Genomic DNA, 561 nt, shown 5'->3' with positions numbered 1-561 from the left:
CCATTTTCAATTAGGGGTACTACAACAAAAAACTAGATTTTACCGAAAATTCCTGGTATAACGAATTTTTTTTTTCATAATTATTAAGAAAAGTACAGGGGATCTAATATTTTTGACGCTCCAAAATTCCAATTAGATTAACTTAACTAGGTACTACTAGAAAATATGTTAAAGTTGAAAATCAAATCAAATTTATGGCTACTACCTATATTATAGGCGCACAATCGAACACAAAAAAAATTTTAATTAAAAAAAAATATTTCTCGTTAAAATTTAACACATTCATCACTCCACTCAGATTCTCAAAATCAAAAATAAAAAAATACACAAGTACCTTTAGAAATCAAAATATGAAATAACATTAAATGTTATCCCTCCTTCAACTGCGATGGTGGTGTAATGGTCAGCATAGTTGCCTTCCAAGCAGTTGATCCGGGTTCGATTCCCGGCCATCGCATGAAATTTTTTGTTTTTTTTTTATACACCCCAGTCTTAACAAATTTAACAATAAATTTAAAACATATTTAACAAAATTCTTCCCAAGTATACTTTTTTGATGAA

The 561-nt window shown here is 28.7% G+C and overlaps 1 non-coding gene across 1 annotated transcript; it reads left to right on the top strand.

The window, feature by feature from the left end:
- The first annotated feature begins 385 nt into the window (after positions 1 to 385).
- Positions 386 to 457, top strand: TRNAG-UCC. The gene has a single exon. It is a non-coding gene; the product is annotated as a tRNA-Gly (tRNA).
- Positions 458 to 561: the final 104 nt, after the last annotated feature.

This window comes from Acyrthosiphon pisum, chromosome X, assembly GCF_005508785.2.
Source record: "Acyrthosiphon pisum isolate AL4f chromosome X, pea_aphid_22Mar2018_4r6ur, whole genome shotgun sequence".
NCBI lineage: Eukaryota > Metazoa > Arthropoda > Insecta > Hemiptera > Aphididae > Acyrthosiphon > Acyrthosiphon pisum.
This window is presented reverse-complemented; position numbering and strand designations above follow the sequence as displayed.